Source organism: Theropithecus gelada, chromosome 17 (assembly GCF_003255815.1).
Source record: "Theropithecus gelada isolate Dixy chromosome 17, Tgel_1.0, whole genome shotgun sequence".
NCBI lineage: Eukaryota > Metazoa > Chordata > Mammalia > Primates > Cercopithecidae > Theropithecus > Theropithecus gelada.
Genome location: NC_037685.1, coordinates 72335744 through 72361515, shown reverse-complemented (window position 1 = coordinate 72361515; position 25772 = coordinate 72335744). Strand labels below are relative to the sequence as shown.

Below are 25772 nucleotides of genomic sequence, written 5' to 3'. Positions count from 1 at the left end.
TCCATCTCAAAAAAAAATAAAAAGAAAAAAAATTAAAAAAGAAATAATATACATTCACCATCTGAAAGAAATGTGAAAATTAGTACCTCAGAATGAAGGCAAAGCTGACATTTCTGAAATTCTAATTTCCTCATGATGAGTAATGGAAGAATGGATAACAAAATGTAAACTATTCAAAGAATAAAGTGCGGTAGTGTATATGAAAGCTTTGAAACTCAAGTGTTATACAAATGTAAGCGATACGATTATTGTCCAAGAAGGTTGTGTATAAGGATTTAAAGCAAAATACATGGTTCAGATGTTTCGAACTATTGGCACCATGGCTCATTATTAAAAATACATCTTAGTAGCAAAAGTTCATTGTCTCTTCATAAATAGGAAAAGAAGTGACTGGAAAAGTGCATCTACCTGAAAGGGATCTATAGTAAATGTACTCAAAAAATATAATCAATTTGTTAAACCCTGCTCATTAAACCAGGAACCAGTGCTTTGCCCGATGTTATTTTACCAATTTGTGCTGAAGTGAAAAACTATAAAACACAATGAATGAGTTGTAAAATAAAAATTATTATATTAGATTTGTTTCATTGTTCAAAAATTGGAAATGTAAAAATTCTTCAGCCTTATATCAGTCCCCTAAATACTAAAAGAAAGTCGACTGGTCTTTGAAATCCAAAAATCTGATAACCAGAATGTAAATATCCTTTCATCACATCTCTACTTCCCATATCTATTTGAAACTTCAACACTGTTTCATCTTTACAACTAATTTTAGAAGAATATTTGTTATAGCAAATATAATAAAGCAGAACGTATTAGGAGGCAAAATTATAGAAAAGGTGACTAGCAATCCCAAGAGAATTAATTGATAATCTATTTGAGAACTATAGAGTGGATTAAGTATATACAAGACAGTTTTTTTTTTTTTGAGACGGAGTCTCGCGCTGTGTCACCCAGGCTGGAGTGCAGTGGCGCGATCTCGGCTCACTGCAAGCTCCGCCTCCCAGGTTCACGCCATTCTCCTGCCTCAGCCTCCGAGTAGCTGGGACTACAGGCGCCCGCCACCACGCCCGGCTAGTTTTTTGTATTTTTAGTAGAGACGGGGTTTCACCATGTTAGCCAGGATGGTCTCGATCTCCTGACCTCGTGATCCGCCCGTCTCGGCCTCCCAAAGTGCTGGGATTACAGGCTTGAGCCACCGCGCCCGGCCACAAGACAGTTTTTAAATGAAAAACAACAACAAAAAGGTACTGTTCAGAGAAGCTGCCAAATTGTAGAGGAGTACCTTACAGGCAATAGGTTTTATACCCTTTTCTTAACTCTGGGCTATTTTGTCACCTAGACCCTTGCCAACAGCTTCTCTTTGTCACTTTACCCTTGTGGACTCAACATGGTCCAAGGCACAGGGCAGGCAGGGAACAGATATTGTTGCATATTATTCCCTCCATATCTGAGACATTTTCTCCTACTCTGTGGGGAGTCTCTCAATGGAGATCTTTTACACTGTCACTTCCAAAGCAATTTTGGTTACTTGGACCCACCATATCTTTTTTTTTTTTTTATTTTTTTTTTATTTTTTTTTTTTTGAGATGGGAGTCTCACTCTGTCACCCAGGCTGGAGTGCAGTGGCATGATCTCAGCTCACAGCAACCTCTGCCTACCAGGCTCAAGCAATTCTGCCTCAGCCTCCTGAGTAGCTGGGACTACAGGTGCGTGCCACCATGCCTGGCTAATTTTTTTAGCAGAGACGGGGTTTCACCATATTGGCCAGGCTAGTCTCAAACTCCTGACCTCGTGATCCATCCACCTCGGCCTCCCAAAGTGCTGGGATTACAGGTGTGAGCCACCGCACCCCGCCAGACCCACCGTATCTTAATCAAGAATATTCTTTTAGGGACAAATTATTTGTTAATTTTGGGGAACCTAGCAAATAGCAATGGTTCTCACCTCAAGGCACAGCCTGATCCAGAGTGTCAATGTCTTCAAGGCTTTATTAGTACAGAGAATATGTCATAGGATGAGGTTTTCTCTCACTTTATACATTAGTTAGCATATAAGTTGGTTGTACGCAAGAGAGACCTTATATATCTTTAAATGGATTTCTCATATAAAAGTCCAATCTTTTATGTGGGTCCTGATCTACAAAGTTATCTGAGACCCAGGCTTGTTGTCTTCCTGTTGTACTGCCCTTGGGGTGTTACCCTGTTTCACATGGTCCAAGATGGTTCACCCCCTCATGTCCATATTCCAGCCATCAGGATGGGAGTGTTGGAAGGGCATGACCCTGTCCTATAAGGGAAATTGTACATATCACTTCTGGTCACATGACACTGGCTAGCTCTTAACTACATGGCCACACCTAGCTGCAAGGAAAAGGTAGTCTTTATTCTGTCAACATGTATCCAGTTAAAATTCAGTGGTTCCTTCTTGAAGAACGCTGAGAAAGAACATCGGGATACAAACAGCAATGTCTACTACGTCATCTGTCAGGCTAGATTTTTATCACCTGACAGTTAAAATCACTGCCAGGAGTCCCAAGACCTTCAGTGCACCAACTTAGAGAACCCACTGGTATGCTTCTCTCTGTATATTAGTAATTTAAATAGTAATAATTTTTTTAAAAACCCATGGAAAGTGGCAATATTTGATGTATTCTCTGGTAGAAAATTCCCCATGAGTTCTAGGACTCTGATCACTTGTAAGAGATAAAGTTGGGAAATGTTGAGGAAGACCAATAGGTAAGCAAATAACCTCAATAAAGGTTATAGTTCCTATTGTGGCAGATTCTACAGAGACAGCAGAGTTGCAAAGGTGGGAATGTTCAGAGTACAGCATGTATTTTGATGTAACCTGATCGATCCTAGGATGGAAGGGGAAGCTTGGCATAAGAACAAGCTGGAAAAGTCGGTAGGCATCAGCTCTTGAAGGTCTTATATGCCGTCAAGGAGTTTGGACTTTTTTATTTTTTTGCATACAATGTGAATTCATTAAGAATTTAAAAATAGGGATTTGACAAAATTGGATTTGTTTTATTGAGACCCTTCTCGATGTACTGACAGTGCAAGATTGTGGCAGCAAGAAGAACATTTAAAGGGATGTGTTGTTGTAGTCCAGACAGTTACATAATGTGGTTCTCAACAGGGAGTAGTTATGGAATTGATGAGGAAGGAACAGATAAGTCAGTTACATTTATCTGGACCTATAATTGTATGTTTGGAGATGAGGGAGCTGTAAGGAGTATGAGAAAGGAAGGCCTGTAAGTGATTTCACCTTTCTTGCTTGGATGTTGTGTTAGAGTATAGGCCAAACTTTCCGTATCTAAGAGGCCCTGGAATGTAAAGTAGAAACCTTTTTGTATACATTCAGTCCAGAAGTGAACAGCCAAGTATTGCGGACTAGTTCTGCCCCATGGGGTTGTTTACGGGCCCAGGTTCTTTTATCGTTTATCCTCCCAACCCGCAGTGAGCTGTCTGTCCTCATGAGGAAAGCACATTCACCAGAATTGTATCTGTGTTTTCAGCCTGTGAAAAAGGGGAAAGAGGAAATGGAAGGCAAAAAATCTTTTCATTTTAAAGAACTTTTACATCACTTTTGCTATTTTTTTAATTGGGGAGAACTTAATCATATCACCATGCCCAGTTGCAAGATGAACTGGGAAATACTGTCACTAAATGGATGTGCTTAGCTAAAACTCACGGAGCTCTATTAATAAATAGGTGTGAATAAATTAATATATTTTAATATAAACACGTTCAGTTTTCTGTATTCAAATGCAGGTGGTTCACAATGTCATGCAGGCATTATTGTTATCATGGTCATTTCAGATATCCCTACAATTATCCTTCCACAATAAATTCAAAGCCAAAAGTTAAATTTCATGTCATGCTGAATAATGATTTTTTAATAAACAAATGGGCCCCTGCATACATTTAACACAAAGAGACAAACACGCCTCATATTTTTGCTATTAAGTCTAGTATTCCTAGGAGCGGCAGAAATTAAGCCTCCAAGGGGCCCCGGGTTCTCTTCCTTAATCCCTAAACTCTTTCCAATCCTCTTACCTTCTCCTCTGGGAACTTACTGGCTTAGCCTTCTCACTTATCCCATATCCCAAAAGCTCTATTACTAAAAGGGAAGAGAATGGATGAGGACACAATCAGCAATCTCCGTCACAGTTGACTAAACGGATGGTGCTGTTGTTTAATGGATTTGGGAACACAGGAGTCTTGATTTGGAGACATCAGTAGATGTATTTGGTGTCCCATATCACAGGCCTTTGGCCCACCTCTGATTTAAGCTGCAGCTATGATAGAAAGGAAAGGTTGATATAGATGGAGATGAGTTTCTGAGTATGGCTTTGGACTTCAGGTAGTTTATACCTCTAATGTTTTCTTTCTTTGAATTAGAATGCAAGATTTTCTGCTGAAAGGGGAAGCCCCATGGGCAAGGGTACTTGAAGACAGGGTGAACCTACTAACTGGTAAGCTTCCTGAGATCAGGGGATAAGGTCTATTTCATCTTTATAGCCCTCATAACACTAATCAAAGAGCCTTGAACAGAGCTGAAAAAACATTTAAGATTGGAAGTGTTACTGTAAAACAAAACTGCTCATATTCTAGATCTTAACAATATAAGATATATATAGTATAAATTTACGTTTTTACATAATCCTTTAGTGGCTTGAATTTCTGTATATTGTTCTTCATCATAAGTTGATTCTTAATTTTTTTTTTTTTGAGACGGAGTCTGGCTCTGCCACCCGGGCTGGAGTGCAGTGGCCGGATCTCGGCTCACTGCAAGCTCTGCCTCCCGGGTTCATGCCATTCTCCTGCCTCAGCCTCCCGAGTAGCTGGGACTACAGGCGCCCGCCACCTCGCCCGGCTAGTTTTTTGTATTTTTTAGTAGAGACGGGGTTTCACTGTGTTAGCCAGGATGGTCTCGATCTCCTGACCTCGTGATCCGCCCATCTCAGCCTCCCAAAGTGCTGGGATTACAGGCTTGAGCCACCGCGCCCGGCCGATTCTTAATTTTTTTGTCAGTTAGAATCATAGGATATTAGAGCCCAGTTTTCTTTCTTTTTTTTTTTTAATTGAGACAGGGTCTCACTCTGTTGCCCAGGCTGGTGTCTAGTGGTGCGATCACAGCTCACTGAAGCCTCAACCTCCCTGGCAGAGCCCAGTTTTCTTATATAAACCCAAGGAACTTTAAATAATTTACCAAAGCTTGTACTGCTAGTTATTCATAAAACTGGAATTAGAACTGTGTTTTCTATCTCTTAAACCAAGGCACTTTCTAGTATACACTCTTGCCTGCTGAGTAGCACTACCTCAAATACAGGACTCGGAAAGTAAAATCACTATTGTTCTTTTTTTTTTTTTGTATTTTTTGTAGAGATAGGATTTTACCATGTTGCTCAGGCTGGTCTTGAATTCCTAAGCTCAAGGGATCAGCCTGCCTTGGACTCCCAAAGTGCTGGGATTACAGGCCTGAGCCACCACACCTGGCCTGTTGTTCTGCTTGAGATTTCTTTGGCCCTCCAGTCTAGCCCTGATGCACCTTAGGGCACGTGGTCTGGAATTTCTGACTCCTTACTCAGAACTCTGAATCGAGAGAGGGCCCAACTAAAAGTCATCTTAGAACCGTGGAGAAAGAGTGTTAAAAATTGGCTTTCATTGAAACTAAAACCCAACCAAACCCTTCAGTGATGATAAGTTTCAAAGTATTAAAACACAGTATTATTTTTAGTATTACATTATGCTTATATTTTAGTATTCTATTTAGTATTTATATATTTTTGTATTTTATTTTGACCATGTCAGTTCAGATCCAGTAATCTCAATGAGAGCATTTAGCTAATTTAATAAATATTAAATTATTTTTATACTTAAATTCACAGTTATAAATATATGTGTGAAGAAATAAATATATCTTATATATTCACAGTTATGATATAAATATATCAAGGTAATAATAAGATATACTTTCCCAAAAACTACCTATGTTCTGTGTATTCACTGAACAAGAATTGAATGAATGCTTAAGGAGCAATAAAATCATTTCTAAATCTAAACAATTTGCACAGTATTACAGTAAAAATTTGAAGATATCATGTCATATTTATTTCAAAATGCAATCTAAATTTTTCAAAAGCCTTTGTGCGTTTACTATCATGAGATATTTAATTATAGCTGGAATCAACCTTAAAGTTACCATGCTGATAACAACGCTTGAGATCTCTGAAATACCAAGGACTCTTAATACCTGTGTAGCCAGTTCACAATTTTCTAAGAACTCAAGTCCTTTCTTTTTCCCATGTCAGCTCTGTTTGTGAATGTTAAAGAAGGGAGAACTGTTGGGAGGCCAAGGCAGGTGGAATGCCTGAGGTCAGGAGTTCGAGACCAGCCTGGGCAACACGAGGAAACCCCGTCTCTACTAAAATACAAAAAATTAGCCGGGCATGGCAACGTGCATCTATAGTCCTTGATACTCAGAAGACTGAGAGAGGAGAATTGCTTGAACCTGGGAGGAGGAGGTTGCAGTGAGCCGAGATCATGCCACTGCACTCCAGCCCGGGTGACAGAGTGAGACTCCATCTCCAAAAAAAAAAAGAAGGGAGAAATGACAGAAAACTAGAATCAGCCAACTGGACAACTTGTCAGGAAACCCAGAAAATTTGGAGAAAGGGGAGGCATACCCTAGTGTTTAAAATGAGATCTGTGGAGGTGAGGCCTTAATGAATTTCACATCTTTTTGGTGAACATACTAATAATATATCTAAAACAAGAATTCCTCTAAATATGTCAAGTCCTCAAATCTTACCATAGATAAAACATTTTATCAACATAGAAGGGTTCCATTTTGCCTTGAAAGTAAATATGACAAAATTAAGTTGAAGTCTTTGGAATAGCATGCTGGGGACACATTTTATGAGCAGTACCTTGAAATTTCTTCGGATTAGATATCAGACACCAGAATATGCCATTTTTAGGCTGAGCATGGTGGCTTATGCCTGTAATCCCAGCACTTTGGGAGGCCTAGGCAGGATTCCTTGAGGCCAGGCATTCACGATAAGCCTCAGCAACACAGTGAGACCCTGCCACTACAAAATAAAAATTAAAAAAAAAAAAAAAATAGGTGTGGTTGTGCATGCCTGTTGTCCTAGCTACTTGGGAGGCTGAGGAGAGAGGATCACTTGAGCCTATGAGTTTGAGGCTGCAATGAGCTATGATCACGCCATTGCACTCCCGTCTGAGTGACAGAGTGAGACCCTGTCTCTAAAATATATATATATATTTATGAATTTTTTTTAGTTACATGAGGGATAAGAAATATACCATATTCAGTTTTAACTCAGTTCTAGCATGTTCCAAGCATCTTGGTGGAGCTCTGTCTTGTTCAGCTTATTACAGAATCATTCATGCCTATACCTGTTGAAACACCTATGATTCTGCAATTCTGTTTTAAATGAATCACATAAATGAATGTTTTAGCAAGGGGTACCTCACAAAAGTTAGGTTATAGAGCATTTTCTGTGCCTGAATCATTTTTGCAGTGGTATATGGAGTAACCTACTTATCTGCCCTTCTACTGAAGCCCACCTCATTAGCCATAATAATCTATTCAGAACTTAGTTGCTTGCCCAGTTCCTGTGCTGTCTTTATCTTAATCAGGGTATCCTAGTATTAATATACTTAAGATATATTTACAGTATCATTTTGTGTGTTTATAAAAACCTCAAAACAGCTGCCAGAGAATATTTTGAATTGCTTCTCTCAACTATGTAATATAATTTTCCTTATATAATTTCCATTATGAGCGATGATACTCCTTTTTCTGTTTTATTTTTAAAAATTGGGATTATTGTAAATTCACATGCAGTTGTAAGGAATAATACAGAGAGATCCTGTATATCCTTCACTTGTTTTTCCCAATGGTAACATCTTGCACAACTACAGTAAAATATCACAACCAAGAAAATGACATTGATACAAATAATTAAAATTCACATTTTACCACTTTTACATGCATGTGTTTGGTGTGTGTATATTTAAATCTATGAAGTTTATTAAAATATTAAATATCCCTTGTGCCGTGCCTTTTTTTTTTTTTTTTGAGGTGGAGTTTTGCTCTTGTTGCCCAGGCTGGAGTCCAATGGCGCAATTTCGGCTCACTGCAACCTCCATCTCCCGGGTTCAAGTGATTCTCCTGCCTCAGCCTCCCGAGTAGCTGGGATTACAGGCATGTTCCACCACACCCAGCTAATTTTGTATTTTCAGTAGAGACAGTTTCTCCATGTTGTTCAGGCTGGTCTCGAACTTCTGACCTCAGGTGATCTACCTGCTTAGGCCTCCCAAAGTGCTGGGATTACAGGCGTGAGCCACTGTGCCCAGACAGTGCCTTGCTTTTATAGCCACAGGCTTTTCCCTCCTCGTCTCCCTAGTCAACCCCTAATCTGTAATTCATCTCTGTAATTTTGTCATTTTAAATTTGTTATATAGGGTGGGCATGGTGACTCATGCCTGTAATCCCAGTGCTTTGGAAGGTTAAGGCGGGAGGATCACGTGTGGTCAGGAGTTTCAAACCAGCCTGGGCAACATAGCAAGACCCCATCTCTACAAAAAATTTTTAAAATTAGCCAGGTGTGGTGGTTGTAGTTCTAGGAGGTTGAGACAGAAGGATCACTTGAGCCCAGGAGTTTGAGGTTACAGTGAGCTATGATTGTGCTGCCGCACTCCAGCCTGGGTGACAGAGCAAGACCCTGTCTCAAAGAAAAAAAATTATATAAATGGAATCATACTGTATTTAACCTTTCGAGATCATATTTTCACTCAGCATAATTCTCTTGAGATTTATCCAAGTTATCGTGTATATCAGTAGACATTCCAAATGGTACAGTACTGTCACACCGAAAATCTGCTCCTCCATAAAAGCAATGAGGACATTAGCAAAAGCTGTTGACATAAACTTATTAGAATTGTGGAAATTAACTAAAGGCTTTCCACATTCCAAGGAATGCTTACCTAAGAAAAACAGCTGAATCTCAGTAAGAACAGAAAGCCTATGGTGTTTTAACTTGCTCTAATCCTATACACCTCTCCCCAGCTCCATGGCAGCCTTGAAACTCAACAGCTTCACATTTATAGTCGTCGTGGAAACCAGAGCTTAGCAGCCACTGGAGAGAAAACAACAGATTTGAAGCCCAAAAAGGCCCACTCCCAGAGAATTATCACTAGTTCACCTAACAGCTCACTGAAAATCTCCAGAATCAGGACTTCTTTTAATTTGACCTATTTCAGAGTACACTCTGCAAACAGCTTGATGTACAGGGCATTTATTTTTTTAAAAACAATCAGTAGTACAACAAAAGAAAATAGACTTTACCAAAATTAAACTTTTGTGCTTCAAATTATAACACCAACATACATAATGTGAGTGAAAAAAAAAGAAGTAAAAAAACAACTCACACACTGGGAGAAAATATTTGCAAATCATATATCTGATAAGGGACATGTGTCTAGAATATGTAAAGAACTGATACAATTCAACAATAAAAAGACAAATAAGGCCAGGTAAGGTGGCTCACACCTGTAATCCCAGCACTTTGGGAGGCCAAGGTGGGTGGATCACAAGGTCAAGAGATCGAGACCATCCTGGCCAACATGGTGAAACCCTGTCTCTACTAAAAATACAAAAATTAGCTGGATGTGGTGGCGTGCACCTGTAGTCCCAGCTACTTGGGAGGCTGAGGCAGGAGAATCGCTTGAACCTGGGAGGCGGAGGTTGCAGTGAGCCAACATCACGCCACTGCACTCCAGCCTGGCGACAGAGCAAGATTCCATCTCAAAACAAAACAAACAAACAAACAAAAAGAAAAATAACCCAACTGAAAAAGTGAGAAAAGATTTGAACAGACATTGCTTCAAACAAGATAGACAAATGACCAACAAGCACATGAAAAGACACTCAACACATTAGGGAAATGCAAATGAAACCACAATGAAATACCACTTTACACCTACTCAGATGGCTATAATAAAAAACAAAAGCAGATCCTTTTGTAGTTTATAAGCGTGATGATTGGGGTTTCATGTGCGTGTGTGAAATGTGCCTTGTTATGACCTCATTGGAACATTACCCCTTTGACTTGAAAATTCAAAAAAAGACAAAAGCAAGGATGGCAAGGATGTGGAAAAACTGAAATCCTCATCCCTGCTGGTAGGAGTGTAAAATGGTGCAATGGCTTTGGAAAACAGTTTTCTGTTCCTCAGAAAGTTACCAGAGACACCATATGACCCAGCAATTCCACTCCTAGGTATATAACCAGGAGAACTGGAAACATACGTACGGAAAAAATTGGTACTAATGTTCATAGCAGCATTATTCATAACCAACAAAAAGGAGAAAAAACCCGAATGCTCATAAACTGACAAACAGATGAGCAAAAGGTCAATATTAATGCAATGGAATCTTATTTATCCATTTAAAAAACAGAGTTCTGATGCATGCTGTAACAGAGACGACTCTTGAGCATATTAAGTGAAAGAAACCAGAAACAGAAGGAAACATATTGTATGATTCCATTTATATGAGAGACCCAGAGTCAGCAAATCCATAGAGACAGAGAATAGATTAAGGGTTGCTTAGGTCTGGGGCGCAAACATATGGACAATAAGGTGGAAATGGGGAGTAACTACTAATAGATATGGAGTTTCTTTTGGGGGTAATGACAGTGTTTTGGAATGACTGGTGATTTTTGCACAATTAAGTAGTGGTTGTATTGTCAGTGTTCTAAAAACAACTGAACTGTAAACTTTAAAAAGATGAACTTTATGGTATGTGAATTATATCTCAATAAAGCTGTTATTCTTCAAAAAGTTTCATTTCTTTTTTATTGCCAGAGTATTCCATGGTATGTCTATAACACAGTTTGTTTAATCATTCATCCACTGAAGGACATTTGGTTTTATTTGCTTGTTTCCAGTTTTGGGCTATTATGAATAAAGCTGAAATAAAACAATACTTTTTTTTTTTTTTTTTGAGACAGGGTCTTGCTCTGTTGCCCAGGCTAGAGTGCAGTGATGCAATCTCGGCTCACTGCAACCTCTGCCTCCTGGGTTCAAGCGATTCCCCTGCCTCAGCCCCCCGAGTAGCTGGGACTACAGGCATGTGCCACCATGCTTGACTAATTTTTGTATTTTCAGTAGAGACGGGGTTTTACCATGTTGGCCAGGCTGGTCTCAAACTCCTGACCTCAGGTGATCCACTTGCCTCGGCCTCCCAAAGTGTTGGGATTATAGGCATGAGCCACTGTGCCCAGCCCAAAACAATACTGTTTTAAAACACACAAACAACTCTTATTTTAATGTTGAATCCTCCTAATTCAAGAATTCTAGGAATTTACGTGTTAAACTCTTGTAATGAAAAATGATCATGCTTCAATTAGCAGTTTCTTCCCTTAAATTATTTTTACTAATAAAGACTGTAAGACTCCATTCTTTTTTTCCTTCACTTTACTAGAGCTCATATAGCCTTAAAGGCAAGATTTATGATATGACCAGGTACTTCTCCATGTCCCATACTGGAGCAACCCTTCTCTGCTTGTCCAGTATCAGAGGCCAATGTTTCTCTACGGAAGGGCCTTTCTCACATGCTGAAATTACTCCGTTTATCTTTTTTTTTTTTTAACTCTTTATTATTGGTCTTGATTGTTCACTCCATCACAGGAGGGACCATGTCTCTTTCACCAGTTACTAGCATAGTGCCAGACATGGAGTTGGTGCTCATGAAAGAAAGAAATGAATGCATTTGGTTCTTGTTTGAATTCATATGACAAACACTTGCAGCTATAGCGCTCAGCATTTAGTGAGTTCTCCAGCTTTCACGAAGAGCTGTTATTACACCATTGTTTTTCTGGTTGTTACAGCAACCCACTGCCTCCAAAACTACAAGTTAATTCTGATGCACTCACTTTCCCAGACAACGAAACAGTATTTTCAATTATGAAATAATGTTATTATAAATCACATTTCTCACACTACAGAGGGACACTGGGAGGTTTTCTCCTTATCTTTTATGAAGATGGCAGAGAATCTGCAAAGCAACAAATCTACTTGAACCAATAAATGCTAGGAAACAAAACCAAAGCAGTAGTACACACATATTCACTCCCAACTCTTTTTTATTTCTCTCAAATTCTCTAACCTTTCCACAAGCATCTGTAAATTCAACTGGGTTTGTCTGTCCAAGTTATTAGGGAAGTTTTGAAAAGTGATTGTTGCAAAACAAAGAACTCTGAAGAGCTCTGTTACAGTCTAAGTATTTCCTCTATTTTTCCTCATTGCCGGTTGCTTAAATTTCATGTCACATTAGCAAATGATAATAGTACAAAAATTGAGATTTCTACAGAAAAGGTCCAGTATAAGGTACTTTCCCAACTTTCCCACCTCCCATCCCCTCACATTGTAGGTACAAAAACTGAGAAGAGTTTTATCTGACTGGATTAGTCATTCTCAGGGTTACTTGTATATTACACTGCATTTTCTCCTCCATAGGTTTTGGTCACAAGCACTACTAAAAGTCATGTTCCTGGCCAGGCGTGGTGGCTCACACCTGTAATCCCAACACTTTGGGAGGCCGAGGCAGGTGGATCATGAGGTCAGGAGTTCAAGACCAGCCTGGCCAAGATGGTGAAACTCCATCTCTACTAAAAATACAAAAATCAGCCAGGCATGGTGGCAGATGCCTGTAATCCCAGCTGCTCAGTAGGCTGAGGCAGAAAAGTGCTTGAACCCGGGAGGTGGAGGTTGCAGTAAGCTGAGATTGTGCCACTCCATTCCAGCCTGGGCAAAGAGTGAGACTCCGTCTCAAAAAAAAAAAAAAAAAAAAAGTCATGTTCCATGGCCTGTCTTGGAATATGCCAGCTCAAAGATATATCCTATAATAAATATTTCACTACACCTTCCCCTATGCAGTTCTGAATGCTTTTCTCATAAACAGGTTGTGATACCCACCAGTTAACAGTCCCGTAACCTTATGGTTATGTCAATTGGCTTTGACATTATAAAAGCATTATCTACTTCAATACATTCAGCCATCTTCACAAATATACAATGGGGATACTGTCAAGAGAATAGTAAGGAAGGGCATTATAGAGTGCAGTGTCAATATTGCAGATTTTCAGATGGTGGTATGCATCCATAATTCCAGCTACTCGAGAGGCTGAGGTGGGAGGATCACGTGAGCCCAGAAGTTCAAGTCCAGTCTGGGTAACATAGTGAGAACCTGTCTCTAAAAATAAGATTGAAGATTTTGGTGTCATAACTACTGCTGTATTTTGATTTATGTACTTGTAAGAACTTCATTTTAATCTTCTAAAAGTCCCCATGCTTATTTATGTATGTATTTTTGCTTATTGCAAACCTGTCTTTGGACTTTTCTATTATTTTAAATAAACACTGAATGCTATATAACACTAAGTCATATATCAAACCTTTCAGACAGTTAAACCTAGATATCTGCCTGTTGTTAAAAATTGAAAATGAAAAAAAATATTGATGATGACTCAATGAAATAGAAGATTTGTCAGGGGAGAATCAGGTGTCCAGCCACATAGGTCTGGTAACAATTTCTTGGTAGAGTCACCATGTTCCAGGTTTATTTCTCTGCTTTAGAAGTCTGGATATTCAGGTATTGCTACACCTTGATGGGATGGGATGTGGGTACTGAATCAGGTTAACCAAATCAATAAGAATCAAATATACAACAAATATGATACTGATATATTAATTTACAATTATAAAATATAACTTTCATATCAATTAGCTAGATACTAGTGATCCCTGATTAGCACATATTCTTGTGGCCTAATTTTCATGAGAGATGAATCACTGTCAGAAGCTTGCTTGGTGGACATGGACATAGAATTCACAGAGCAATCTGGATGATCTTAATGACCACTGTCAAGCTGGTATGAGAGGCAGGTTCATTTGTCTTCACTGTAGGGGGAGACCCAAATGGACAGTTTTTCTGGACAGAGCCAGATCTAAATGTCCATAATTGCACGGCCAAGTCTTTCCTAGGCTTCTGTTCTGGAGCTCCTCCTACCCTCCTCTGGTTGATACAAATTTTCTTGTACCTTTTTTTTCCTTTGCATTATTTCTGTGGTTACATCATTTCTTCAATCAGATTAATATAAAGTAGAACCCATCTTGCCTTTTCAAGATTATATATCCCAGCTAGGCACAGTGGCTCATGCCTGCAATCCCAGCATTTTAGGAGTCCAAGGCAGGAGGATCACATGAGGCTAGGAGTGCAAGACCACCCTGGGCAATACAGCAAGACCCCATGTCTGTAACAAAACTTAAAATTAGCTGGGCATGGTGGTGCACACCTGTAGTCCCAACTAGTCTGGAGGCTGAGGTGGGAGGATCTCTTCATCCCAGGAAGTAGAGATTACACTAAGCTATGATTCCACCACTGCCCTCCAGTTTGGGCAATAGACCAAGACCCTGTCTCTAGAAGGAAAAAAAAAAATTACATATCTGCTCTGATTTGTATTTATTTTCTTTGTAAATGAATTTTTAAAGGTTGTCATACATATTCCAATGTTTAATTTTGTGTGTATTTGGTGGGGATCTGCATGTGCCTCTGGCCTCCATGTACTACTGTGTCTAAATTTATTTTTTTTGAGACAGAGTTTCACTCTTATTGCCCAGGCTGGTGTGCAATGGCATGATCTCGGCTCACGGCAATGTCCGCCTCCTGGGTTCAAGTGATTCTCCTGCCTCAGCCTCCCGAGTAGCTGGGATTACAGACATGCACCACCACGCCCAGCTGATTTTTGTATTTTTAGTAGAGACTGGGTTTTACCAGGTTGGCCAGGCAGGTCTCGAACTCCCAACCTCAAGTGATCCACCCACTTCGGCCTCCCAAAGTGCTGGGATTATAGGTGTGAGCCACCACACCCGGCCATACTGTGTCTTTAAACTGTCAGCATACCATTAACTATGTATCACTCGTGTGGACGTCTAAGTATTGTTCATTTTCATGAAATGACAATGTGCAGAGAGCACAGGATAAGATATTTATGATGTGTTTATGATGAATTTCACAGATTTGAGGATGATCACTTATGTTATTTTTGTTATAAATGTAATGAAATATTGAACATAATCTCTACTATAATATCATATATTACTTTCCAGATTTCATTTTTCTCAGTATTTCTCAAAGGCTCTTAAGTTTCAGATGAGGATGTTTTATTTAAAAAAGAACTCAAGGAAAACAGATATGTGAGGCATTACACCAAGTCGAATAATTCAGTAATGGATTCTGTCCTGTACTTCTCATGGTTGGAACATGTAAGTATTGAAGGATTAACTAATATGCTCAGCTGTATATTAAATGGAAATCCTAAAACACAGTTGGTAGGAAAGTGTAAACCAAAATTATTATTTGTGTAGAAATGCAGTAATTGTGCAAATCTCAGCAAAATATATTTTTGGAGATCTTAGTTTCATTAAAATAATGTAAGATAGCACATAATACAATGTTAAGCATAAACTAGATGATCAAAAACTATTAGTGTCTCCTAATATTACAGAGACAATGTCCACCATATAATAAAAGGCATCAGTCATACCAAGAACCAAGAAAGTCACAACTTGAATGAGAAAAAGACAATCAACTGATACCAATACAGATGAATCAGGTATTGGAATTATTTGACAAGCACTCCAAAACAGCCTTCATAAATATTCTTTAATAGTCTATTAAAAATTCTCTGGAAATGATGGGGAAAAATAAGCAAAAAATCTCAGCAAGTAAATCGAAGTAATAAAAAAGAACTAAGTAGAACCTCTAACGCTGAAAAATAGAGCTGGGTGTGGTGGCATGCACCTGTAGTCCTAGCTGCTTGGGAGACTGATGCAGAAGGATCATTTTAAGCCACGAGTTTGAAGCTATAGTGCACTATAATCACACCTGTGAATAGCCAGTGCACTCCAGCCTGGGCAACATAGTGAGACCTCATCTCTAAAACAAAAACAAAACCAAAAGATAAAAATAACAGAAAGAAAACAGCAATAGTAGAATGGACAAAACAGAGGACAGCATCAGTGTTTCAGGACAATCAGTGGAATTCACTCAAATTGAACAACAGAGGGAAAAATAGACTGAGGAAAAAATGAACAGAGGCTCAGAGGCTTGTAGGATAATAACAAAATAGCCAACATTTGCGTCACCAAAGTTCCATGAGAGTGGTGGTGGAAGAGAGTGTAACTGAAAGAGTACTTGAAAAAATAATTGCTGAAACTTCCCAAATTTGTTGAAAAACACAAAACTACAGATTCAAGAATCTGAGCAAATCCCAACAGGGTGAACCAAAAGGAATCCATTCCAAGACACATCAAAATTAACTTTTTAAAAACTAAGCACAAATTTAATCAGTTAAACTTCTTAAAGAAAAAAATCTTAAAAGCCAGAGAAAAATGACACATTTTCTGTAGGGTAATATCTATTTGAATGACAACTTCTCACCTGAAACCATGGAGACCAGAAGGAAGTGGCACAGCCTTTTTTTTTTTTTTTAATAAAGTGGGTCTTACTCTGTCACCCAGGCTGGAGTGAAGTGGCTCAATCACGCCTCACTGCAGCCTCCAACTTCTGGGCTCAAGTGATCATCCCATCTCAGCTTCCTGAGTAGCTGGGGCTACAGGTGAGCACCACCATGCCGGACTAAGTTTCCCTCTCCTCCTCCCTGAGACAGGATCTTGCTATGTTGCACAGGCTGGTCTCAAACTCCTGGCCTCAAATGATTTTCCCACCTTGGACTATGGAGTCACTGGGATTACAGGCCTAAGCCACCTTGCCCAGCTGGTACAGCATTTTTTAATTGCTAAAAGAAAATAAGTTTCCACTGAAAAATTCACATTTAGCAAAATTATTCTCTAGGAATGAAGGAGAAGAAAAGACATTCTCAGATGAGTGAAAAAAGAATTTGTTGCTTACAGACTTATCCTTAAAGACTGGCTACAGAAAGTTCTTTAAATAGAAAATAAATGATAAAATATCTCAGAGGATTAGGAAGGAAAAAGGAACAACAGAAAAAGCACAAATACAAACATACACAAAAGCATGTTTTATAAATCATACAATGGTATGTTTCATAAACCATGAATTTTATAAATCATATTTGATGACTGAAACAAAAATTGTAGGCCAGGCACGGTGGCTCATGCCTATAATCCCAGCACTTTGGGAGGCTGAGGCAGGTGGATTACCTGAGGCCAGGAGTTCAAGACCAACCTCACCAACCTGGTGAAACCCCTTCTCTACTAGAAAAATACAAAATTAGCCTAGTGTGATGGCGCATGCCTGTAATCCCAGCTACTTGGGGAGACTGAAGCAGGAGAATTGCTTGAACCTGGGAGGCAGAGGTTGCAGTGAGCTGAGATTGCACCACTGCACTCCAGCCTGTGCAACAAGAGCAAAACTCTGTCAAGAGCGAAAAAAAAAAAAAAAAAAAACATTGTATAGGAATTAGTCTGAGTGGAGAGAGCAAGCGAGCGAGCTGAGTGGTTGCATGGTCAAGTCTCAGAAACCAGTAGCACTTGCAGCATGGCTGACCAACTGACTGAAAGGCAAATTGCAGAATTCAAAGAAGCTTTTTCACTATTTGACAAAGATGGTGATGGAACTATAACAACAAGGAATTAGGAACTGGTCTCTTGGGCAGAATCCCACAGAAGCAGAGTTACAGGATATGATTAATGAAGTAGATGCTGATGGTAATGGCACAGTTGACTTCCCTTAATTTCTGACAATGATGGTAAGAAAAATGAAAGACACAGGCAGTGAGGAAGAAATCAGAGATGCATTCTGTGTGTTTGATAAGGATGGCAATGGCTATATTAGTGCAGCAGAACTTCACCACGTGATGATAAACTTTGGAGAGAATTTAACAGGTTGATGAAATGATCAGGTAACCAGATATTGATGGTGATGGTCAAGTGAACTATGAAGAGTTTGTACAAATGATGACAGCAAAGTGAAGACTTTGTACACATTCTGTACAAAGTATCTGTACACATTTTTTATACAAAATTGTTGATTTTGTACACATTTCTTGTACAAAATTGTTGATTTGCCTTTTCTTTGTTTGTAACTTATCTGTAAAAGGTTTCTCCCTACTGTCTAAAAAATATGCATGTGGCGGGGCTCGGTGGCTCACGCCTGTAATCCCAGCACTTTGGGAAGCTGAGGCGGGCAGATCACGAGGTCAGGAGTTCGAGACCAGCCTGGACAATATGGTGAAAGCCCATCTCTACTAAGAATACAAAAACTAGCCAGGCATGGTGGTGGGCACCTGTAGTCCCAGCTACTCAGGAGGCTGAGACAGGAGAATCACTTGAACCCAGGAGGCAGAGGTTGCAGTGAGCCGAGACTGCACCACTGCACTCCAGCCTGGGAAACAGAGCAAGACTCCATCTCAAAAAAAAAAATGTTTTTTAATAAATAAATAAATAAATAAAAGCAAACAAACAAACACCTACTAGAGATAACAGAGAGAGAGGTAATATATGTTAATGAAAAGTTCAGTTGACAAGGAAAACATAATGATCTCAAATGTGTATAAACCAAAAAACAGAGCCTTAAAATACATGAAACAAAACTGATAGACTTAAAAGGAAAAACAGACAACTCCACAATTATTATTGGAAAATGCAACATGATCTCTCAGCAAGTGACAAAGCTAGTAGATAGAAATTAGCGAGGATATAGAAGATCTGACTAATATAATCAACCAGTCATGGAATGACATATCACTCCACCCAATAAGCAGAGTACACTTTTTTTTTCCAATTGTTCATGGAAGATTCATCAAGATAGACCATATCCTGTGCCATAAAACAACCTCAACAAATGTAAAATAAATGAAAGTATACGTAGCATGTTTTCTGACAATATTGGAATCAAACAGGTAATCAATAATGAAGACAACAGGAAACTCTCTAAACACACAGAAATTGAACAACATAAATTTTAAATCATTACTGGGACAAAGAGGAAAATTTCAAGTTAAAAATGAAACTTAAGGAATATGAAAATACAACATACCAAAATATGTTGGATACAGCTAAAGGATTTTTGAAAGCAAAACTGTAGCACTAAATGTTTACATTAAACATGATAAAAGGACTCAAGTCAATCTAAGCTCCTACCACAAGGCAGAGGAAAATAAACCCAAAGCAATCAAAAAGAAGGAGGTCAGGCATGGTGGCTCACATGTATTATCCCAGCACTGAGAAAAGGCAAGGCAGGGAGGATCACTTCAGCCAAGATTTCAAGACCAGCTTGGGCAGCATAGCGAGACCTCATCTCTACAAAACATTTTAAAAATTAGGCATGGTGGTGTGTCTTGTAGTCCCAGCTACTCTGAGGCAGGAGAACTGCTTGAGTCCAGGAGTCCAAGACTGCAGTGAGCTATGATCACATCACTGCACTCTAGCCTGGGTGACAGAGAGTCTCTCTTTCTTAAAAAAAAGGAAGGAAATAATATAGATATCAGAACAATAATTAATAAAATTAGAAATAAGAAATAGCAGAGGAGAAAAATTTAATGAAATGACTGTTTCTTTTTTAAATCAAAAAAATTTATAAACTTCTTTCGAGAGTCACAAAAATTAAGAGAAAACAGATGTCACCAATATGAGGAATAAAACAGTGGATGTCACTTCACATCCTGTAGCCACTAAGATAATAAGAAAATATTACACAAAGTTTTACACTCTAAAACAGTTTTTAACTGAAAACTTAGAAGTAATGAAGCCTTTTGAGGAACCACAAACTACCAAACACAACCAAGATGAAATAGATAATTTAGGTAGCCCTATATTAACCATTAAAGAAACTGAATTTATTTTTTTAAATCTCCTAAAAAAGAAATCCCAGGCCCAGATGGTTTGACTGGAGAATTCTACCAAACATTTAAAGAGATAACAACGCATTTTCACCATCTTTTCCAGAAAAAGAACACTCTCCAACTCATTTTGTGAGGCTAGTATCACCCGAATATCAAAACCAGAACAAAAAAAGAAAAACAACAACACAAAAACAAAAAACTACATGCCAATAGCTTTCACGAACATAGATTCAGAGGTCCTCCACAAAATATTAGCAAACTGAATAAAATAATAAAAACATTATGCACTGTGACTATCTTAATTCAGGCTGCTGTACAAGAATATCAAATGCTGGGTGGCATAAAGAACAAACATTTATTTCTCATAGTTCTGGAGGCTGCGAAATTCAAGATCAAAGCGTTAGAAGTTTCAGTGTCTGGGGAGGGCACTCTTCTGGGTTTACAGACCACCCTCTTCTCACTGTATGCTCTCATGGCTGAAAGAGATATAAATTCTCTCATGTTTTGTCTTATAAGGGCAATATCCCCATTCATGAGGGCTCCACCCTCATGACCTCCCAAAGGTCCTACCTCCTAACACTGGGGAGTTAGAGTTTCAGCATATAAATTTTGGGGGGACACAAACATGCAGTTCATAGCCTTGACCAATAGGGATTTATTCCATGCATACAAGGCTAGTTCAACATTTGAGAAATTAATGTAATCCACCAGATCAACAAGCTAAAAAGTCATATGATCATATCAATGGAAACAGATAAAGCATGTGACAAATTCCAACACCTATTCATGGTTTTTAAAAAAGGGCAGGGTGCTGGCCGGGTGCTGGGGCTCACGCCTGTAATCCCAGCACTTTGGGAGGTCGAGGCGGGTGGATCACTCGAGGTCAGGAGTTTGAGACCAGCCTGGCCAACATGGTGAAACCTCATCTCTACTGAAAATACAAAAATTAGCCTAGTATGGTGGTGCATGCCTGTAGTCCCAGCTACTTGGGAGGTTGAGGCAGGAGAATCACTTGAACCTGGAAGGCAGAGGTTGCAGTGAGCTGAGATCACATCACTGCACTCCAGTCTGGGAAACAGAGTGAGACTTTGTCAAAAAAAAAAAAGAAAAGAAAAGAAAAGAAAAAAGGGTGCGGTGGGGGGTGGGCATTGTGGCTCATGCCTGCAATCCCAGTAATTTTGGAGGCTGAGACAGGAGGATCACTTGAGGCCAGGAGATCATGACCAGCCTGGGCAATGTAGTGAGACTCTGTCTCAATATTTTAAAAAGTTCTTTAGGCTGGGCATGGTAGCTCATGCCTGTGATTCCAGCCCTTTGGGAGGCTTAGGTAGGTGGATCACCTGAGGTCAGGAGTTTGAGGCCAATCTGACCAACATGGCAAAACCCCGTCTCTGCTAAAAATACAAAAATTAGCTGGGCGTGGTGGTGGATACCTACAATCCCAGATACTCAGGAGGCTGAGACATGAGAATAGCACGAACCCGGGAGGCAAAGATTGCAGTGAGCCGAGATGGCGCCATTGCACTCCAGCCTGAGCGACAGAGCGAGATTATCTCCAGAAAAAAAAAATTTTAATCTCTCAAGAGTTACATTATTAAAAATAGTAGAGTAGAAAGATCCAAGAATCAGTCACTCCACTGAAGCAACTGTTAAGTTGGTGGAAAAAACCCAACAGAATAAACGTTTTTAGAACTCTGGAATCTCATCAAAATCTTACCACATTGAGGGGAGTGCTTAATAAAGAATGAGACTGGGCTGGGCGCCGTGGCTCACGCCTGTAATCCTAGCACTTTGGGAGGCCGAGGCAGGCAGATCACCTGAGGTCAGGAGTTTGAGACCAGCTTGACCAACATGGAGAAACCCCGTCTCTACTAAAAATACAAAATTAGCGGGGCGTGGAGGTGCATGCCTGTATTCCCAGTTACTCGCGAGGCTGAGGCAGGAGAATCGCTTGAACCCGGGAGGCGGAGGTTGCAGTGAGCCAAGAACGCGCCATTGCACTCCAGCCTGGACGACAACAGCGAAAACTCTGTCTCAAAAAATAAAAATAAAAATAAATAAAGAATCAGACTGCTAAATTTTAGTAAGAAAATGTTGTTTGTATTCTTGTTTACCCACCTACTATTTCCATTCTCAGCTTGGCAGTGGCTATGGGAGTGGCAATCTGAAATCCTGGTGCACCTTGCTGACGCTAGGAGGCCAATATGGACCTTGTTCTTCAAAAATGGTGGTATGCAATCTGACCTGCCTGGCAGCTCCTTGAGCAATCAGTATAAAGGCTGACCTTTGTTTTACCCCCATTGGGCTGTAGCACCTTTCCAGGAGGCATGTGAAAAAGGCATTTCACTATAAATGTCTCCTATATTCTCCTGGGGCAAAAGAGAGCAAATGGGGAAAAATCTGGGAATATTCAAAGATTGGTAAACAGTAGGCTATGAAGAAAGATTCTTGAGGTAATAAGAGCTTTGAAACACTACTGCATGTACCAGTGAAAGTGGAATTTAACACACATGCCTAGGACCAGTTGCTTGCTCAGAAAACATCAGAGACAACTTTAGGCTTGCAATCTTGGCTGATCTTTAGGCTCCGTGCAAGCAGGAGGTGAAGGCTAAGGCAGAGTTGAGGGACAACTTCACATAGTGTTGAAGGAGTACTCTCACACTTAGAGGCAACCTGCAAGAGACTTTTTTTTCTTTTCTTTGGTTCCAGGCATTTAAGGAAATCTCTGCCAGGCCACTTGGTTAACAGCTGAGATGATGAAATACAGCCTTCAGTGAGCACACATTATAAAGAATACAGTCTTTGCTAAAATAGTTTGTGTGAGATATGGCGAAGTTTTTCTTTTTAAATAGCCTGATTAATCCTTTACTCTTTAATTCCCAGTACCCCTCCCTCTCTCTTCTTCTTTCCTTTTTATGCTGTTTTCTGCCCAGGCATGCCACAGCATCAGTAGCATTATTAGCACCAGCTTATATTCCTTTCCTCTTTTGGGAAAAGACTGACTCTCAAATTAGCCAGGTGTGGTGGTGGGCGCCTGTAATCCTAGTTACTCGGGAGGCTGAGGCAAGATAACTGCTTGAACCTAGGAGTCGGAGGTTGCAGTCAGCAGAGATCATGCCACTACACTCCAGTTTGGGCGACAGAGCAGAACTCTATCTCAAAAAAAAAAAAAAGAAAGAAAAGACTGACTCTCTAGCTTGCCAGAGACAACCCCTTCCCCATCTCCCCCCTCTCCCTTACGTGCCCACCTTATCTAAGAAAGAGTTTAGGCTGGGCACGGTGGCTCACACCTGTAATCCCAGCACTTTGGGAGGCCAACACAGGCGGATCACGAGGTCAGGAGATCGAGACCATCCTGGCTACCACAATGAAACCCCGTCTCTACTGAAAAAAAAATGCAAAAAGTTAGCCAGGTGTGGTGGTGGGTGCCTGTAGTCCCAGCTACTGGGGAGGCTGAGGCAGGAGAATGGCGTGAACCCAGGAGGCGCAGCTTGCAGTGAGCTGAGATCATGCCACTGCACTCCAGCGTGGGCAACAGAGTAAGACTCTGCCTCAAAAAAAAAAAAATGTAAATGTTTAGCCAATTGGGTTTAGCTTAAATTGTGTGGTCTGACCCCCACTGATGGGAAAAGGGCACAGGGGCAGGATTTGCATTTGGAATAAAAACTTTCACTCTTCATTGTTCTGTGTGCTGCCGTGGTGACTGGCCATACAGCAGGCACCCATCTCAGTAGAAGTAAATTTGCTTTGCTGAGAAATCCTTCGAGTGCTCATTTTCCTTATGACTCCGAGTTCTATTTCTAACAAATTCTGATGGCCTGTCAGGGATTACCATTCTCCTTTGGGAGGGGGTCTTTGGTCACCCCACCCAGGGGGAGACGTGTCCCACTGTCCTACTGTGATGGCTGCAGGGGCAGGAGATGAGGACCAAACTAGTCTTAGAAACCCAGTTACCAGGGACTAAATAATTCCTCATTGCCTTGTTAAGAATCAAAATCTCCCCTCAAAAGGATGTTGGTTTATCCCCTTATGAGATGCTATACAGGCTGCCTTATTTACATTCTACTACCGATGTCCCTACATTTGAAACTACAGATCAGTTCCTCAAAAACTATATACTTGGTCTATCTTCACTTTTTCTTATCTTAAAACCAAAGGTCTCCTAGCACAGGCACTGCCCCTAAAGTTCCCAGTACACCAACATCAACTTGGAGATACATCCTCATCAAACGGTGGAAAAAATTACTCAAGGCAACTTATGAAGGACCTTATCTAGTGCTCCTAACTACTGAAATGGCAGTCTGAACAGCAGAAAGAGGGTGGACCCACCACACTCGAGTCAAAGGAGCACCACCACCACCTTTGGAATCATGGGCCATTGTTCCAGGGTCAAGCCCTACCAAATTAAAGCTAAAAAGTACTTACTTCTTCTATACGTATTATATTGTCTCTCCCTTTTTCCTTACTCCATTGATAGCTACTTCATTATTAATATCACTAAGTCTGGCCAGGCGCAGTGGCTCATGCCTGTAATCTCAGCACTTTAGGAGGCCGAGGAGGGTGGATCACCTGAGGTCAAGAGTTCTAGACCAGCCTGGCCAACATGGTGAAACCCCGTCTCTACTGAAAATACAAAAATTAGCCAGGCGTGGTGGCAGGCGCCTGTAATCCCAGCTACTTGGGAGGCTCAGGCAAGAGAATCGCTTGAACCCGGGAGATGGAGGTTGCAGTGAGCCAAGATCGCACCAGTGCACTCCAGCCTGGGCAACAAGAGCAAGACTTCGTCTCAAAAAACAAACAAACAACAAACAAACAAAAACAAAAAAAACGAAGTCTGACTCACCCCAAACCATTGTTTTTAATGCTCGTCTTGTTATACCTTGTGGGGATTTAAAGGACCAAAGGCAACTAGCTTCTTCAGACAAGTATCTCTGCCCTGGCCCTTTAGTTTCCACTGTTACTCCTAGTTCTCACCGTTTTGATCATCTACAACCAAAATGCCATTCCTTTACTCCCACAGCCTGGCAACCTTGTAGTAATTGTAGTAATTGGACTGTAGTATTTGGTCCACCCAATACCAACGTTGGATCTCTACGACGGGGTTGTGCGTCGATCTAAAGCCCCTCCTCCACTTTACCAAAGGAACTACTCTCCCTGAGTGCCAAACCCACCAATGCAACCCTATCCTTATTTCTATTACTATCCCTACCTCCACCGACCCTCGGCCTGCCCTCAGTCGCCTCTATAGAATAGGGGCCAATGTCAATGGGAAAGATCCTATAGGTATTTTTGAAATACATATTACTCCTACTCCTCCTTCCCCATGCCCAATAATTTCAGCTTTAAACCAAACATCTGTTATTCGTATACCTAATGACAGGACTAAGGTGTCAGCTGTAAAAGTAAATGACTTAAAACAAACCTTAGCAATTGAGACAAGATACCAAGATGCAAATGCCTGGCTAAAATGGATTAAATATTCTGTCCGCACCTTGAACAAAAGTGACTATTATGCCTGTGCGCACGGTAGGCCAGAGGTCCAGACTGTCCCCTTGCCACTTGGATGGTCTCTCTGTCAACTGGGCATGAGCTGTATAGTGGCTTTTTTCCAGAATCCCACAGCCTGGGATGATAAATCATGCCAAGCTCTCTCTCTGCTGTTCCCTGAAGTTCAACACTCTGTGCGTCAGCCCCCGAGGACCATTCAGCCTCTGCCTCTCAATGCCAGGTTTACCTCATGTCTCTCACAATAGGGGGAAAACTTGACATTTCTCAGAAACTTAAAGGGATGCAAAGAGCTTAGCCCTTCCAAGAGCTTACCCATCAGTCTGCCCTTAGCCATCCCGAGCAG

General features: G+C 40.3%; 2 pseudogenes; both read left to right on the top strand.

Moving 5' to 3' along the window:
* Nucleotides 1–10049: 10049 nt before the first annotated feature.
* LOC112611198 lies at nt 10050–10145 on the top strand (annotated as a pseudogene).
* Nucleotides 10146–17616: 7471 nt separating this feature from the next.
* Nucleotides 17617–18050, top strand: LOC112611017 (annotated as a pseudogene).
* The last annotated feature ends 7722 nt before the right edge of the window (nt 18051–25772 follow it).